Source organism: Hippopotamus amphibius, chromosome 14 (assembly GCF_030028045.1).
Source record: "Hippopotamus amphibius kiboko isolate mHipAmp2 chromosome 14, mHipAmp2.hap2, whole genome shotgun sequence".
Lineage (NCBI taxonomy): Eukaryota > Metazoa > Chordata > Mammalia > Artiodactyla > Hippopotamidae > Hippopotamus > Hippopotamus amphibius.
The window spans coordinates 40,901,494-40,920,525 of NC_080199.1; the positions used below are offsets into that span (position 1 = coordinate 40,901,494).

The window sequence follows — 19,032 nt, forward strand, 5'->3', positions numbered from 1 at the left end:
ATACTTTCTCCCATTCTGAGGGTACTGGGAAAATTGGACAGCTACATGTAAAAGAATGAAATTAGAACACTTTCTAACACCATACACAAATATAAACTCAAAAATGGATTAAAGATCTAAATGTAAAGCCAGACACTATAAAACTCTTAGAAGAAAGAGGCTAGGACAATGCTCCATGACATAAATCAAAGCAAGATCCTTTTGACCCACCTCCTAGAAAAATGGAAATAAAAACAAAAATAAACAAATGGGACCTAATGAAACTTTAAAGCTTTTGCACAGCAAAAGAAACCATAAATAAGACAAAAGGACAACCTTAACTCTTTATTACAGTTTTAGTTGGTTTTAAATTTCTGTCTTTTAATCTCCATACTAGTTTACTTAAGTGGTTGATACACTTCCTTTCCCACACATTTTCCTTTATCAGTGCATTTTTTTTGTTGTTGGTGGTGTTTTTTGTTTGTTTTTGTTTGTTTGTTTGTTTGTTTTGTAACAGAAGTAAGTCTTTATTTCCTTGTTTCACAAATAAAGCTTGCTGATTTGGCTGCTTTTTGGTAATTAGTCAACAAGACCAAATCCTATGTCCTCGTCTGATTCCTCTGACTCTTCTTATGCTTCAGCCTTGCCTGGGGCTGTAGTGGCAGCAGCAGGAGCAGCATGGTGGCAGCAGCCTCAGGGGCAGTAGCATGGTGGCAGCAGCCACAAATGCAGATGAATCAGCCAAGAAAGCCTTGACCTTTCAGCAAGTGGGAAGTTATAATTGGTCTCCACAGACAAAGCCAGGGCTGGCTTGTACCCATTGATGATAGATGGGGTATGGACATAACAGTTGGGTAACCAATCTGCAGACACATGCTGGCAACATTGTGGATGCTTCCAGGAAGCGAGAATGCTGAGTTTCCACTGTGATGTCAAGCACTTCAGGGGTGTAGATGCTGCCACTGCCAAACACCTGCTGGATGACCAGCCTGAAGGGGGAGATGTTCAGCATGTTCAGCAACATAGTTTCACTGGCTCCCACTTTGTCTCTGGTCTTAATCAGCTGCAAATCACTCAGGATTTCAAGGGTGCCCCTGGAGATTTTCGTGGTGATGCCTAAAGCCTGGAAAAAGGAGGTCTTCTCAGGCCCCAAACCAGTGTTCTGTGTGGTCACAGTGACTTCACATGGGCCTATGGCACCAGCACAGGAAGCAGCTTGCACCTATTGGCCAGATACATGTCCATGATCTCAGTGAGGTCCTCCTTGCTAAACACAGAGCCCATGTTTCCCTGGATGTGAAGAAACTGTTGCCTCACATCCAGGGGAACATGGGCTCTGTGTTTAGCAAGGAGGACCTCATTGAGATCAGGCACACTACAGCCTTCCTGCAGAGGGACATACGGATCTGCTGCATCTGCTTGGAGTCTACATTGTCTGCTCCCCCAAGGAAGCATTTCAGATAATCATCAAGCATTTGGATAATCTACAGGAAGTAGTTGGACTTCCTGGTTGCCTTATCTTCCCTGGGCATCATGGCAGTGGGTCAGGGATTGCCATGCAGGGTTTAAAGACAATGTCACTCACTCCAGGATACCTGGCAAGTGGTCAGGGCAATTTTTTACTTCATATATTTTCCTTTTTCTTGTTTTGGCCTTTTCATTTTTGCTTAAATAAGACCCTTTTACATTTCTCATAAGGTCAGCTTAGTGGTGATGAATTCAGTTTTTGCTTGTCTTAGGAATTCTTTCTCTCTCCTTCAATTCTGAATGATAACCTTGCTAGTTAGAGTGTCTTACATTGTGAGCTTTTTTTTTTTTTTTTTCAGCATTTTAAATATGTCATGCTACTCCCTTCTTGCCTGCAAAGTTTGCTGAAAAATCAGCTGTTAGCCTTATGGGGGTTCTCTTGTACGTGACTCTGTTCTCTTCTTGATGCCTTTAAAATTCTGTGTTTAACTTTTACCACCTTATTATGATGTATCTTGGTGTAGTTATCTTTGGGTTCATCTTATTTGGGACTCTCTGTGCATTCTGGACCTGGACATCTGTTTCCTTCTTCAGGTTTACAAAATTTTCAGCCATAATTTCATCAAATATATTTTATGTTTCTTTCTCTCTCTCTTCTCCTTTTGGGAACCTTGTAATGCCAATGCTAGTATGTTTGTTGTTGTCCAAGAGTTACCTTAAACTATCTTCATTTTTTAAAATGTTTTCTTTTCTTTTTGCTGTTTTGATTGGATGATGTTTACTATTCTTTCTTCCAGATTGCTTATGCACTTTTCTGTATCACCTAATCTGCTGTTAATTCCTTGTAATGTATTCTTAATTTCAGTTATTTTATTCTTCAGTTCTGTTTTTTTTTTTTAATATTTTTAGTTCTTTGTTGAAGTTCTCACTGTGTTCCTCTATTCTTTCCCTGAATTCAGTGAACATTTGTATTACTATTGCTTTGAGGTGTTTATCAGCTAGATTATTTATCTCCATTTCATTAGGTTTTTTTTCCTGAGGATTTATCTTGTTCATTCATTCAAAATATATTCCTCTGTCTTCTCATTTTATTTAACTTTCTCTGTTTGTCTCTAAGAAATTAGGCAAAACAGTTACCTAGTCTGGTCTTGATAGTATGTCTGTGTGGGATCATCACTGAGCAATCTGTGTGTCCAGTGACTTTGGTGGGAGAGAGGTTCTGAAGTGAGAGTGGACTGTACCATCTCTTGGGAATATACTGCCAGCTGCCACCTTGGTAGAAGGTAGGGTTGGAATCAGAGGGGCTAGAGCTGGAGCCAAGTGTTAGTGATTTTTGTCAGGCTCTGTGGTGGTTGTTACCCTACTGGGGGGTAGGGCCAGGGCCCGAGAGGCTAGAGAAGGAGCCCTAAGGGAGTGGGGCTTCTTTCTTTTACAATGGAGTAGTCTCCATCTTGGTCAGAAGTGACACTGGGGCCTGAGCATTTGGAGCCATACTTCAGACCTGGCTCCACTTTCTCCCTAGTGCACATGCATGTGATAACAATGGCAGTCTCCCCACTAACCGGGAGTGGTGCCATAGCAGAAGACACTGGAGCAGGAGCCCAGTGTGGGCTGGAGGGTGCCTGGGGTGTTTCTGGAAGATTGACCAGAGCAGAAGACAGTTTTCAATCAGCTCTCTTTGTGTGGAACTAAGAGCAACCAAGTCTGTGCATGCACTTTTCTAGTATAGGGTCTTGGTTTCTTACAGTCCTCCAGTACACCCCACTGGTTTTCAGGCCATTTAAGGGGGCTTGTCTTCCCTGTGCTGGAACCCAGTGCTTGATGCATGTTAATGGACTTGAATCCCTCTCTCCTTAGTTAGGATTCCCGAGCCTGTGATATCCCCCTCCACTTCCAAGTTACCCACTCGATGTGTGTGTGGATCCTGAATAGATCACCTCTCCTCTCCTCCTACCAGACTCTGTGATTCTTTCTTTATAGACTTGATTGTAGAAGAACTGTTCTTCTAGTCTTCAGGTCATTCTCAGTGAGAGTTGCTCTACATGTAGTTTTTATTTTGATGTTTTCTGTGAGCTCAGGGTCCTTTTTACTCCACCATCTTGATCCCACCTCCTCTAGAAGTTCTCTTCCGATTGCTCTGATTTTACCAGTGGAATAGAAATCAAGGTAAATGCTACAAATGAGGACTGGACATACATCACAAGAAGTTTTGGATAGAGAAGATATGAAAGAGTTATTCAGAAAACATAAACTCTAGAAACATTAAGAGCAGACATGGCAATGGCTGACACAGTTACTGTGCTAAATACCTTCTGTTTACCTCCCTGCACCTTGTGTATCTCCAGCATGCTCTTTGCTTACATAGATTTTACCTCTTTCTTTAGGTTTGAAGTTGGGTTCAGCTAATGAGAAGTCACTAAAGAATACTGAAGAGACAAAGGAATGTTCAGTCAAGATACTAATTCCTCAAAATATGCCTCCCTTATAGAGCCCTTTAGTTGGCTGTATCTAAAGTAAGTCAATGCTCATTTTAAGATATACTTTCCTTCATTTAGTTTCCATTAATCCTGCCCTGCCCTTGGCCCTTTAGACTTAGGGTTGGTAAAATGTTTCCTAGCACTGGTACTAAACTACTCTACTTTTCCATACTCTATGTATGTATCTTTGAATCAGTTCCTTTACTTGAAAAATAATGATTTAAAGTATCCTTATGTGAGAGTATGATTTCCTTCCTGTTGGAACCTGAATAATGAAACTACAGATATTATTCACTTGGCAGTTTGTTCATTGAATAAGTGAAATGTATAGATTCCTTCAGGTTGGGATGAGTCTAGTTATAGTTGGGATGAATCTAGTGGACCTGCAATGTCTAGATCAGATTAATTTGTCATTCTTTCTGATAACTGAGCCCATTGTCTCTTGTTTTTCTTTATATTCTAACATGTTTGTTGTTCTCTAGAAACAACTGCTCATTTAAACTCATTACAGTATTTGTGTTGGGGCAGCATGGTAGCAGATGTCCACTGACAAGTCTGAAAGTTTTACCAACTACCTTCTTGCCCTACCTAATGCATAACTACCTCTTCTGACTTTAAAACAGATCTATTTTCCTCATATTGCCCAAGAATGAATAATTAAAAAACAATAAAACAAAAAAAAAACAAAAACAAAATTTCTTTTACCATATAGCAAGATCTTATCACATTTAATCCTTAGCCATCTGATCTCTTAAGTTCCCTCTTTGGATCCTTTCTGGTTGATTCTTTATCATTAACTTCCAGTCTCATCCTCCTTATTCTTCTTCACCATCCTTTAACATTCTAACTGGAAGATATTCTAAACCTCAAAGTTGGAATATTCTGGATTTGTAATCAGGACCTGACTTTTCTCCCTCTGTTTATTTGTGCACATTATTTAACTTACCTGAACCTCTATTTCCTTTATCAATGATAATTGTAATAATAACAATGCTTTTCTGAAAGTGGTTTAATAAAGATATTAAATATGATAGTCTATGTAAAGAGCATAATACCAAACAAAGAATTCAACATATATTAGCCTCTTTTCTTTTACCTATCTTTCATTTCATGGTGATCTATGCAGCTAAACTTCTAACATTAGAATAATTTCAGAATAGCATTTATAACATTCAGCATATTTTTATAAGTACCATAAATGCAACACTAAGAATTCAGAAACATTTAAAAGGAGCCATGTTTCTAATTAAAATGCCATATCTATATTTTGTTACCTCGACATAAATTCCTTATGTGCTGGTGAGAGAGGAATAGGGGATATTCTTGCAACTAAGTAAGAAGCTGAGGATAGTACATATTTTAACTTCAAAACCCAAAAGAGTGCTACATTAAATTAAGAAGAATTCTTTTTGATGAGATGGGAAAGGAAGCATTGTCAAATATATGATTAAAATATAATTTTAAATTTGAGAAGGAAAACCTTCCTTTTAGTTGTATATGTACAAAAGATAAACTAACAACAAAAAGCTGTCTTTTTTTTCTATCAGTGTTTAAGATAGCATGTCATGGTTCCTTTTTAATACTGTGCTATTCCAGATCAGCCCACTGGACAAACACCAGCTGAGTTTTTTTTGAAATAACATAGCAATGCAAGGCTTGACTTCAAAAAACACTAGATTTCATTCTGTACATAGAGAAAACTTCCTAAAATAGTGGGAAGAAAATGCCAAGAAGTTCTACCTTGGTCTTCATATTTCAAAAAATACTTCACAATGAATAATTTTATTTATTACTGAAACACAATAAGAAGGACTCAAGAATGAGACTGACTTACCTGGGTTACACATATAAATTGAATTTGAATGCTGAAGTAATAAGATTTAAGATGCACACATTGCTTTTCCTCAGCAATGGTTCCAGAGAAAAATCTTTCAGTATCTAAGACTTACTAAAAGAATGAAGTATTTGTATTCTACAAATAAAATGGATAATGATATTCTTCTTTCTGGGCTCATTTGTGCTTTACAAGGGTATAAGGAAATATTCATAAAATTGAATTAAAAGTATTTAATTCAGCTAATGTTATTGGTTTATGATTATTATTATTGTAATTATATTCTGGAAAGGGATAAGTATTCATGGATTGGAATTTTTGTAAAAGATGTAGGGAAAATGTACAAATGTCACAATGAGAGTTTTCTGTACTTGTGAACTAGAGATAATAATCCAAAATAGTCATAAAAAAGACACAAATACACAGTGGATATAAAAATGTTTTAAAATAATTTACTTTTATTCATTATTTTCCCAATAGAATATATTTCTTTGTACATTAAAAATTAGGCATTAACACTTTCTAGGGTGCTCATTTTATCACATCAAAATATAACGCTAAACCCATGATCCTGACTTATTATTATGGATCAAAAATGATTTTTGAATTCTTATAGTATGAAAGGCATTACTTTTTGTGTGTGTATGTTTTTCCATCAAGTAGACAAAATTCTCTGATGTCTAAAATTTTTAATGAAGGTATACCTTCCATGTTTAAGTGATAATTAAAGCATTAAATATGAAACTCTTTATAATCTTTAAAAGTTGTGACATTCTTTTGCTTCCATCTAGCTGTATGTCAATGTGAATGTGTTTCAATTAGCTGAGTTTTAATTAATTCATTTATAAAATGAGGTAAAATGATTTAGTTTATCTCTAAAGTCCATTTTAGTTAAGGAAGATCAAAGAACAGAGAGAGAGTTAAGTTGTTTTGTAAAAGTAAATCTAACAGTTATGTAATATGAATACATTTTTAAAGACATATTTTCCAAATTTTTTTAAACACTGAGTTAAAGAAAAAGTCCAATTCTTGTATAAGTACCATGAAATAAAAACAACTCCCTGGGCCTGAAAGCAGCAAAACTTATTGAAAGACTTTTAAGGAACGCTAGGCTTCAGAACAATTTTCGTACCACTTTGCCTCTACAGGCAGAATCTGTCCCTACTTGCCAGTAGGGAACAGGAGGGTTAGCTCTGGGGAGATGGAAATAGAGAATCTCTGGCCTGATGAACAGAAAGTCACCACAGGGATTCTGAGAAAGTCCACGTACTCAACAGTGAGAATCCTGCCCTCTTTGCTTGTTCCCCCTCAGAGCTGGCATCATAGACGAGGGACTTGTACAGTCACTCAGAGCCCACGCTCAGAAGAGTCCTATTCTTGGTTTAATGCTTTGCTCTTGCTTCCTTAAAATTCATAATAATTTTTGAACAAGGCATCCCTAAATTCTGCAGCTGGTCCTACTTCCCCTGCTTGCCTCCCAAATCCTGGGTGCCAGATTTACAATCACTGCAGGAGAATGGAGAACTTCTCTATGGGGGAAAGTATCTCGCTGGAGAGAAAAATCCTCAGGATGCCAATCCTGAGGATCATCCATGGAATGGCCAGGATGCTGGCCAATTAGCCTACAGACAGGCCACACATTAAAGTCTCCTCTACCATACCACCATGCACACACACACACACCCACACACACAGAGCTTCAAACAGTATTTTAGTGTCTCACTCTCATATATGAACAAGGAGCCAACAATCACCCAATACTGAAGAAAAATCCCAAACATGGAAGGGAGTGACTGAGACACATAAACAGAAAAGAAGAAACTTAGATAAAGGCAAAATGAAGGGAAGATATGTTTAAATATATAAGAAATACTCAAAAATGTGTATATTTCATACATGAACTAAATCACACATTGCTATTTTAAACAAATAATCAAAATAAACATTCCAAGAGGAGCAAAAAAGAACTTGAGAACAACATGATGGCAGAAATTACAATAGATATTGGAATGCATAATTGATTATATCTTCCCAACAATAGAATAAAAAAAAAAAAAAACACAGAGATTGTTAGAGAGATTTGATAAGGAATATAAATCAATAAATATGATATGATATCCAAATAACAAGATAAAAAATTGCAAAGAAGAAAACTCACAAAAAGAGTCTCAGAAGGGAAAGAGAAAAATTTCCAGATTAATAAAACCCAAACAGCACCCATAATAATTTTAAAATATAAAAATTTAAAAAATACTTCATTCCAACACACATTAGGTAAAATTAAAAAGAAAATAGTGATGAGTAAAATATAATAGAGAATCAGGTAGACAGAAAGAGAAAATAAAGAAAATCATCAGGAACCAAATTGTCATAGAACTTCATAAGAAAAAATAGCAAATGAGAAAAATGAGACAAAGCCTTGAATATTCTAAGGGAACATGATTTTATTAAAAAGGGAAAATATCAAGTAAGGAAATAGTGAGCAAGGGATTGAAGTAATCACAGTGCACAGAACAAAAATGTTAGTAAGTGAAAAATATGAACAGTGGAGACCAAGCTAAATTGCAAATTATGATAATATTAAAATCAAATACAGATTGAGCTCCAAATTCTAATCTAATTATAATGGGAGTATAACAGAAGGGGAAATGTGCTTTGGAGTTGGATATGAGAAAAAGTAGTTAATACTAATCTTCTAATGTCTAAATTAGACACAAGCAATAAACAATGATAATATTTAAATCTGAAAAAAAAAAAAAAAAGAGAGAGAGAGAGGTGAAAAAAGACACCACAGGAAGGTGGGAGAGAATGAAGGAGGGAGAATATGTTACTTAGAAATTGGAGTCCAAAACCTGAAAACAATGAAAAATATTAGTGACTGGTTCCCTATGGGGAATGAGACTTTGAATTGAAGAAAACCGTCCTGATTTGTTTCTGTTGTGTTTTTGAATTGGTCCTGTGGTATTATCTTTTAGATCAGATATAAATTTGAAAAAGAAACCATAGACGCCTTTATTAATGTTAGCTGATTTCTCATCTCCTGCCTGTTTAAATTCCACACAAAATTAAACACTTTTCAGGTGTAATTTTTGTATGATATTCTATTTATCACTTTAACACAAATATCAACATTGTTATTCAGTGTGTCTTGCATTTTCAAATTCTTGTAAAACCACTGCATATACAGATATGGATATATAAAACTTGAATCAGTTAAATCTACTCTTATAAAGAGAAATTACAAGATGAAAATGGAAAACACTGGTTTAAGTACTGTGAGTACCAAGATAAGGCAAATTCTTGTCTTTTGTTTCACAGAGCAGAATCACTTTAAAGTGTATGATTGAGGCAAAGTCGCAGTTACCACCTTTTAAACTCAAATAACAAGTAAGTTACATTTGGTGAATTACTATTTTTTGTATTTGGGAGACTAAGTACCTAAAATTCCCCTTAAAATATGCCAGAAGTCCCACAATGATTCCAAAATTAATTATGCAAAAATAAACCAATAGAATTAATTTGACTATGTTAATTTGAATCAAGGAATGATCTGGTTTACTGTCTTGCTTATAAGTAGATCTTTGGTTACAAAATCAACTAGAAAATCAGGGAATAAGCAAAGCCAAAAAGAAAAAAAAAAAAAAGATAAAGCAAGGGGAAAAGGTTGGGAACTGAGCAGAAAAAGCAAAGGAGTAAGCTAACGTGTAAGCAAACTTTCATCATCTAGTAGCCCAAACTAGACTACATCATCAAGAGAAATCTCCCTTCCAGGGGTGAGCTTCTTAGAGAGGTCTACCATAGAGCCCTTTGCATAGTGTGCAGCGAGTTCAAAATCAGTCACTTTCTTGATAGTAAGAGACATTTCTCTTCTTTACTGCTTTACTAACACCTCTAGGTGAAGACCGAGCATAAATGACAATTTGTTCAGTAAAGACAGTCTGAAGTGGGGGTGGGGCAGAGGAGTGTGGTTCAGGTATATCATTTCTAATGAGCTAACTTAATACAAGGATGCATCTTGGAATATTATGAGGCAACAAGAACAAACTTGTTCCTCATGCTCTCAGATATCAGCTGTATCAGCAGACTTTTGAGAGTACTTGAATGGCAGAGAAATCAAATTTGATATCATTAGCAAGAAATTGAATAGCCTGTAGTCTATGTTTCACATTGAAAGAAGATCTATGTGGCCTAAAATACATATAACTGATGGCAAATCTAATGCTTTGTTTTGAAAAAAAACAAAACAAAACAAAATAAAACATAAACCCTGGTTTTTATTATTGCATTAATGAAGACTATGATACCTCTGCATGGAATTTAGCTACAAACAGGTTTATTTGCAGGACCAATAATATATATAGTAGTAGTAGTAGTAGTAATAATAATAAAGTGCTTTATTTGGGGTTTAATTTGCTGTTCAATCAAATATGTTCTCAGGTGAGGCTCCACATTTTTCACCATGAATTGGAAATTCACTAACACTACTGGGAAGCTATATTGAGTTACAGAGTTTGTTAGATGTTTTTCTAAACCTTATGGTAAATACTCTTCAGCCCAGTCAAGACAGCCAGCTTAATCAAACTGTAGTAGAAAACCTTTTTCTGAATTCTTCAGCTGCAAGTTTTCCTCATTCTCCTCTCCATCTATTTTAGATTTCAGGTGAATTATTTTAAATACTTAAATCTGCGCTTTCCTTTCCTTCTTTTACACTGTCCTGTGTAATTGCAACTTCTTTCTTGTGTGTTGAGACACATGACTTGGAAAACAAATCCAAGGTTTTTTGACACAGCCTGGTGATATTACTACTTTCCTCCACTAATCCTAGTTTTCCCTAGTGCTGCTTAACTTAGCACTTTTACTCAGTACTTTCCTTCCCCCACAATTGCTTCCTCACTTTTAGTTTACTATCTGTTTTTCTCATAATTCTTTAAAAAACAGAATTTTTCAACCAGGAATTTCTTGTCTTCCTCTGTGTGTTCAACCTTGTCATTTGATAAAATGAAGACACTGTCCTCTACATTTGTTCTGAATCCCTTCCCTTCTCATCACCAAAGGTTGCCTCTTCACTTATCCTCCCAGCTCCAGCATTATCTGCCAGTTCTTCCCTGAATCTATCCATCTACAAAGAAAATGGAAACTCTGCTAAAGCCTTTATGTTTTTGTCCAGGCAAATGCCAAGGAGTTTCTGAAACTCTTTGCTAACATGCTACTTTTTCTCACTATTTTTCAAACTGACATTTCTCTGATTGGATCCCTGGCCTTTGACTGACTTTGGTTCTGCTTCTCTAGCTGTAGGAATCTGTCTCAGACTGAATGGCCCCCTGTGGCTGGTTGAGTTTTGTTAGGTCTCTGGATAGTTTATTTTCTGGTAGAAAAATAACATTTTTGCCATGGATACTTTCTACATTTGTCCTTCAACAACTAGCCTTCATCCTATAACTTTCTTAGGTCAAAAACATAATGTATCATGCCCTTGTAGAGATGGTCTGTTTTTTTAAATTTTATTTTAAAATGTTCTGCTTCCTTTTTTCCTCAGTGTTTGCCTTTGGGGCATGGATTTCATCCTCATCGATACAACCTGGCTAATCCCAGATATTATTGTAATAAGACTGAATCCTTAGAATGACCTTCAAATTGAATAAGGCTTCAGGAACAATCCCCATTTTCTCTACTGATAAAATAGAATTCCCAGATTGCTTATACCTAGAGCAGCATTCAGGTGAGATCTCACCACAAAGTCTTTTCACCTCTAATTTTCTTTCCAAAACTACATATTCATGCTCTTACTATATAAAGTGCTATATATTACACAATACTCACATAGTTCCTCATACTTTTCTATTTTCTCTAATCACAAAAATAATGCATATTCATTGCATAAATTAATACCACAGACATATAAATTACAAAATAAAAAATTTCCTTATCTTATTTTAAATTCACCTGCTAAGAAGCATGTTAAAGTTTAGAATTCACAACATAAGACTCCTCTATTTATAAAAATGTTTTGATTTTAGTTCATCTATTCCAAAATTAGAAACTTTTAATTACCATTATGGTATAACACAATTTAACAAGGTGCTAATTATCTATCAGATATCAATAAAGATTAAAATGACTGTTCCATTTGGTTTTACAAGGTGCAAAATATTCAGGATGGAACAGCACAATTTGTATTGGCCTTTCCAGTCTAATCACGCCATTCTTCTTTGAAGAGAGATGACTCTCCAGTAATATACATTTCAGTGTGGAATGTGATATAGTTTTTAAGTATCATATCAGCTGGCCAAATAAACATTTTCAAAGCACCTGTCTGGATAGTGTCACATCCCTTACATGTGGTCAGTCAAACCACTGGTTTATTGCTTATTTCAAATTTCCAAATTAAATATTACAGAAAGTCAAAGAACCTATAAGATAGACCCAACCAATAACCTGATTTGGGCATCATGCAATAGAGTCCAAATTTTCTAGTTTCCTGACTCAGAATTTTTGCTTTGAAATTGCTTGATTTCTCTGGAGACAGCTATTCTTTTGTTTTCTTTACCTACCTCAATATCTTAAAACTATTTATATTGGTAATTCTGTTTAATTTTTTTTCAGTCAATTCCAAATATTCCTATAGACATTGGCTTGTAGGGAAATTTCACAATACTTTCGTTTCATGATTTATATATACCAATTCAATGAATGCTAACCATGTTTTTAAAGTACATCTACTCATATTCTTCCTTTATTACCAAACATTTAATGAAAACTTCAAAAAAATATTTTCTCAACTACTTTAACCACCAAAAAGAGTGAGCAAAATGAACACTTACAAAATTTTGATGAGCAACACATCAAAATGAAAGAAATTCATTAAAGATAATAATTTAGGCACAATTAGTTTGCATATGGCCTAAGCTTTTGGGATCCTGAAGTTAATTTTGTAATAAAACAACCAACCTACTGGTGATATCAGTTTCTTAGCTGATTCATTTATTCTGGAATTGATGATATGGTACATTATGACAGAGGTAAGTACTCCTCAGTGCATAACTGGGCTCATTAAACCAAATGATAACCCCATAAAAACAGTATTGGGGGCCATATATGTGAGATTTTACAGAGACATAATAGTTCTTTTCACACACTGATTTGGAAAGAAAATGCATTCATCCTTTGAAAACTTAAACTGCTGGAGAAAAGTATTAGCAAGATTAATTCAAATGGTAGATAGCCTACCCAAGGCTGTCTTTTGTCTTTCCTTTTATAGCAAAGTTTAAATCTTGGTGTAAGAGAAATCAAACTGAGACTCAGGGAGTGCACAGAAGGTAATTCTAGGTTTAAAGTTGTAAGCTGACATTTTCTTCTGTTAAATTGTAACCACCCCATTTCAGTCATGCACCATTCCTCAAAAAGTAACATGATAGCATTAGTCAAATGATAAAATCCATTTTTTTTTTTTTAGAATTCCAAAATAGTCAAGGATCAAATAGTCCAGAGGAAAAAAAATTTTTTTTTGATAAGTTACAAGGAAAGTCATGGAAAAATATCTGAAAGTTTGAGCAAATGGCATCTGAATTGAAATATTCAAATTATGTTTTAAATCGTGAAACAGGCAATAAGTTGAGTTTAAAATGTTTATACAAACAACAACAGAAGTGATACATCTGTCCCAACTCTTTTTCTTAATAGGATTCTGGGGAAAAGAAGAGATAAATGTATGGTAAATATGCAATTTGTTACTGGAAATTTCCAGTCTTTTAAAAATGTGTGTATTAGATGTTTGAAAGCAATTTTAACACATTACTGGCTATTTCTTGAACAGTCCCCTCAAAACTTGTTTTTTAGTCAGAAAACATGACCTATAGTCTCACACTATTACACAAAACTGGGGTGTAACCTGAAGGGTATTTAATTCAAGATGGTAATATCATGTGACTTTCAAATAGTCATTCTAATCATGTCCCGTATTAACTTGTGAAATTAACTGAGGCAACTTTTTTGAGATTTTTGAATTTTACCTAGAGTCATCCTATCTACTTCACATTTCTGTAGAAAGAATAGTCGCTACCTAATTTCCAGAATCTCTGATCTGGCCTAGTTCCCATCTACATGTCTCCAATAGACAAGATAAAAACTTCTTTTCAAATAGTGTTAAAAAGAATTAAAGAAGACAATTTAGGTGATGCAAACAAAATTAATTTAACACTTGGTGAAGTGGACAGTGTCCCTTTGTAGAACTGCAATACGGGGCAGATGGCAGGAAGATTTACAGTGTGAAGAATATAGAACAAGACAGACAAATGGAAAACACCTGATTGTCTGGGGCCACACAGTCAAACTCACTTGGGGTGGGAAGGAACAGGGAAAGAAGCACAGAACTCAGAGCTAGCTCAGTGTGTGGGGACTGGCTGACTGAAAGAATATATTGCATTTCTGGTCAAAAGGAGTATTTACAGGGACATGAAAGTCACCTAAGCTTCAGTTTGCTGATGTGGCACTCTGGGCAGGAGAGGCCATATCTTGGGCTTAGAAATGTATTTCAACAATAGCTATAAGTTACTGTGGTGTTTAAAAATGTGAATTATCATAACTGTGACTTTGAACAAGATTTGTAAAATTTGACGTATACATTATCCCTTGTTAGAAAATAAAGAGAATTTTGATTTTAAATATCCCCTTAAATAAAAGTATCAAACTGTTGACTAATTATCCATGAACAGTGGGTTCTGTATATATGTAGCAGTTAATAGAACAGGTTAGCTATTTGAATTGAATACAATGTGTTTGTAATGTAGAGTTAGCCTTGAAAGACATGGCCTTAAGTTGTGCGGGTCCACTTTTACATGGAATTTTTAAGTAATTACTACAGTACTATGTGATTCTTGGTTGACTGAGCCCATGGATGCAGAACCATTGATACAAAATGCAGACTGCAGTTATATGTGGATTTTTTGACTGGGCAGGGGTCGATGCCCATAACCCCTTCATGTTCAAGAGTCAACTGTAATATGCGGAATATAGAAAAATGGTACAAATCAACCAGTTTGCAAGGCAGAAATAGAGACACAGGTGTAGAGAACAAACACATGGACACCAAGTGGGAAAAGCAGAAGGTGGAGGGGGCGTTGTGGGGGAATGAATTGGGAGGTTGGGATTGCCATATGTACATTACTAATAAGAAAAAAAATATCAAATTGTACACTTTAAATATATGCAGTTTATTGTATGTCAATTGTATCTCAATAAAAGTTCTTAAAGAAAAAAAAAGGGTCAACTATAGAAGCATCCTCATTTTTGTCCTTGATATTTTCCAAAATGAGCATGTGCCCACATGTGAGCACATGCATGCACACACACACAGACATTGATATTTGTTGGGGAAATGTAATTAAAACCAAAATTTTCTCCCAACTCAGAAAACCTCTCTGCAAAAGTAGTAGAGAAAGAGAATAGTGTTATTTTTTTGGAAGCATTACACTAGAACATGCCACACATCACAGGCAATACCCTAAAAGACTGCAAAGAAGGACAGAAATCTCATCCTTTTATAGCCAAGTGATACAGCCTGTAACACACATATTCTCAGGGTAAACAATAACTAACCTTCATGGAACAGGACTTGACAGCACCACCAGTCACACACAATTTGTTCTAGACTCCCTTGTTAATTGGATGATCACTGTGATTTTGTTCAGCATTTCCCACCCTGACATCTTAACTTCTCTTACGAAATATATGTGAAGGGGGTTCTAAATAATAAATTACTTGGTAAGTAAAATTAAAGAGGGTCAACAGGCTCTAACTAGTTTTTGTTTCTAGCTTTTCATGATTTTATCTCCATTTACAACTCAACCATGATAGGACAGTAAGGATCTAGGTAGACCTTGATATCACAGGATCTAAATCTCTATCCACAGGGCTAACACATATGCATTGCACTAGATTTTAGTTACACCCTACCTCATTTTTCACTTCCTTCCTCTCTTTCAAACTCCATAAACTCCTCTTATACTATCTCTGGTAAATTACAACTAACACAGGTGTTATGTAATTATTTCCTATAATATTCCATTGTGTCTACCAGGGCAAGCTTATTACTCTGATTCTAAGTCTCGGGAAAATAAAATGGAAAGTATCTTCATCAAATTTAAAGTCAACTAGTTACATGACTGATACTAGTTTAGGTTCAGCATTCTTCCCCATTATGCAAGTCATTAAATTTAATGCATCATAATGAAACCATAAATTCATCAAGACCAGTAACTCAAAAGTACATAACATAATGCCACAATGTAGACAGGCCATTGAAATAGATATGGAGTTATCTAGTGTAACTTGATTGTTAGAGATATCATCATTTATATCCTACCAGATATCTGGTGAGCTTTAAGGAACATCATATTTGCACCAAATTTCTTTGTGTTTCTTCCTTTTCTTCTATTTAGTAATTGAGACTAGCTCATGTAAGTGCCTAGTGAAAATGTTATACACATTATCAATCTTCATGCATCCCTTACTGAAGACTGAGGTCAAAATGCATTGGTCCCTGTTGTACAAAATTAATTGAAAGGAAATGAGAGCAATTTAAAATAGACAAATTGCTACTGAAGATCAAGGCGCAGCAGGGTAATATTGATCAATTCTCTATACTGTCACAATGTACAGCAGAAATATGAACATTATGTGGTGAATTTAGTCTTTAACCACAGATACAAAAATACACATGTATTGTTAATAAGTCAGTCAGTAAAGAATCTGCTGGTAGTGTAAAATGTGCCATTTGCATCTTCTTACTTGTCTAAAGGCCATTTTCTACTAAACCCCAGCTAAGACATAAATAAAATAAAATAAAATAAAATAAAATACAACCAGGAAGAGACAGAGAGGAGAGACTAACTTAGGGCCTTGTGTGATACCCCTTATCCCTCAAATTTACACCACATGACAAAGTTATATTCCCTCAAATTATAATAATGATCCATTTTTTTCCTCCCCAAAGTTGATAAACAGGCAGCAATGGTTTACTAACAGATACATATGATAAAGAAAAGTAAATAGAACACAACAAAAGGGGAGCAAAATTGCCTAGGAGAGTGAATAGTGTGATTAGAATAATGAATTCCTGTAAATCATAAAACTTTTAATCAAATATACCAAATTTATGAATTATTCACTTAGAAAACAACACATTAGTTTATTTGCAAAATGAAATAGTTAAGTTTTATTTTTGTTTTGTTTTGTTTTGCTCTTGGTCTTGTTTTGCAGCATAGAGCAAGCATCATTGGTTTGCAAAATGAGGATGCAGAGTATATATAAGGAAAAAGGATTAGAAGGCAGTGGTCTTGGAGGATGCTATATATCAGACATGCTCAGGGAAGAGTCTGTAATAGCTGATCCTTTAAGCTCCTTCCAAATCTGTGATTAAGACTCTGTGTTGAGAGGAACATAAAATGGTCAAAAGGACATGCGCTTTGTTTTAAGAAGATCCAGATTTTACTCTTAACTACAGAGCTATTATTAAGAGTGTTAGCCTGTGCTCAATTAGTATGACATGAAAATAAAATTGTAGGCTAGAAAGTATTGTTATTTTTAATGCACAACGTAATGCAGTTGAAGAATTTAGTGGTTATGTGTATAGGCTTTGAATTTAGAAACGTTTGGATCTGAGTCCCAGCTCTATCACTTGCCAACTGTGAAGACTTGTTGAAGGAATTTAAATTCTCTGGGTTTCAAATTTCTTATCTAGAATGTAAGGATAAAAACAATCACCTCTGAGGTCAACTCAAGATTGAATGAGCTAATGTTTGTAAAGAATTCATTTCAGTATGTGGTGCTTATACATATACAATAAGTGTTGGTTATTTTTTTATCTTCTTTAATTCTGAGTGCTTAGGAAAACAACAATGCTCAGCAATCACTTATAGTAGCATCGTTTCTTCCAACTAATTATCTTGCTTATTAGTATCCCTTCCTACAATGAAATTATTTTTGTTCCTCTTTTTTAAATTAGTAATGGTTTTATGACATTATTTCAAGGATTGAAGAAAAATTTCTGGGAAGTCCCAAAGGGATGTGGTATGTAAACAGGAAGGACTTTCTATGAAATGTTATTTGAAACACAATAAAACACTCTACTCACTGTTGTACATCTGAAATTAACACAACACTGTAAATTAACTATATTTCACTAAAAAGTAAAAAGTAAAAATAAATAAAACCAAAACCATATCAACCAATAAGTACATAAATAAATGAATAAGTAAATAAATGAATAAATTTTTAAAACACTCTACCCTAAAGTAGCTGATGCCAAAATTTTGATGGCTAGCACTACTTTCTAGAGTTAGAAATTACAGACTAACTGGACTTCATTGTAATTTTATTTAAAAAAGTAATTGATAAACTGGCCAGTGTAAAATTAACACACTAATATGTACATGAGATAGTCTAATATTACAGTTCCTTGCAGTGGTAGATGGCCCCCATCCAAAACTTGATTTGTATATGAAGAGTTATTCCATACACACTCCAAGAATTGCAGAGAAGTCAGCAACAATTTTACTTCCGTTGATAAAATAAGTGAACAACAAAATATATACCAACAAAGCCATTCAGATTCTACTATGAGTATTGTTCCCTTGGGCTCAGTGCTTTAATAGCCTTTTTTTTTTTTTCCTTTTTCTTTTTTTTTAATTTATTATTTTTTGGGGGGTACACCAAGTTCAATCATCTGTTTTTATACACATATCCCCGTATTCCCTCCCTTCCTTGACTCCCCCGCCTCGAGTCCCCCCCACCCTCCCCGCCCCAGTCCTCTAAGGCATCTTCCATCCTCGAGTTTAATAGCCATTTAAAGAATGTGAACAGCAAAGTTAAATTAGTATCAGTTGTTTTAACTTTGAAACATTCTAGAGTTTAAGACATGAGAGGATAAGAGGGAGGAAAGGAACAACATCATGAGGAAGCAAAAGCAAAACAAAACAAAACAAAAAAAACAACCAAACAGACAAAAATCCCACAATTGGGAGGTTTAAGGAAACCAAAATGATTTGGCTTATTGAGTAAACATGCAGGATGAGCAAGTTGTCAAACTCCAGTGAATTGGAGATCTTAGCCTAAACACTATTAACAATAAAGATGATCAAGAAAGAGGCTCAGATGAAGCATGGACAGGGCAAAAACATCAAGGACATGTCTTTAAGTTTCCTCTCCCTACACTGGACCTTCCCCTCTGGCTCAGAATAGGTAAGATCTCTAAATGAATTTTTCAGTGAGGCCCCTCGC

General features: G+C 35.1%; 1 pseudogene; it reads right to left on the reverse strand.

Moving 5' to 3' along the window:
- Window positions 1-558: 558 nt before the first annotated feature.
- Window positions 559-1,511, reverse strand: LOC130835834 (60S acidic ribosomal protein P0-like; annotated as a pseudogene).
- Window positions 1,512-19,032: the final 17,521 nt, after the last annotated feature.